Here is an 892-nt window from a genome sequence, read left to right on the forward strand (position 1 = left end):
GAACTGGCTCCTGTGTAGGTGGCACATAAAATACACCATTTGGAGCGTGGCCGTTGCCAGTACCGCCTGACTGGCCTTCGTGCCGGTGGCACATGAAAGCACCTACTACACTCTCGGAGTGGTTGGCATTAGGAAGGGCATCCAGCTGTAGAAACTCTGCCAAATCAGACTGGAGCCTGGTGTAGCCATCTGGTTTCACCAGTCCTCAGTCAAATCGTCCAACCCATGCTAGCATGGAAAGCGGACGTTAAACGACGACGATGATGATGATGATGATGTCTGCATGCCATGACAATGTAATGTAGCTATACACCGAAGTATGAGCAAAAGGTGGAACGCATACAAACATCAAATGAGTACCAATATTGCTTTCATACATTCACACTCACATATACATACACAGAGCAAATTACCAACACAAATACATTAAAAACAATACCAAAAAAAAAATCACATAGAGATATATATAAATGTGAACAAGTGTAGAAAATTATGGACTATTTTGAATTGCATACTGTTAAGTAATTTAAAGTAATGCTTTGTTCAGTGTCCATGCTAAAGTAATAAGAAGCACATTGTTTATGCATTGTAATTTTTTCTTGTTTGTTTTTAAAAAACATTATTAATGATCAAAGAGTTCAGAGAAATGTGTCATTACAAGCAGAGCCTTCATTTTCATTTTTTTTTTTTTTAAATTATTGTTGATATAAGTCATTAATTAAGTATGTTACACTACCTCACTCTCCTGAGCTTATATGTGAATATGTGTATATGTCTGTGTCGGTGTGCATGTTTGTATGTGTGTACATATGTATATCTATCTATCTATCTATCTATCTATCTATCTATCTATCTATCTATCTATCTATATATATATATATATATATATATA

Source organism: Octopus bimaculoides, chromosome 10 (genome assembly GCF_001194135.2).
Source record: "Octopus bimaculoides isolate UCB-OBI-ISO-001 chromosome 10, ASM119413v2, whole genome shotgun sequence".
NCBI lineage: Eukaryota > Metazoa > Mollusca > Cephalopoda > Octopoda > Octopodidae > Octopus > Octopus bimaculoides.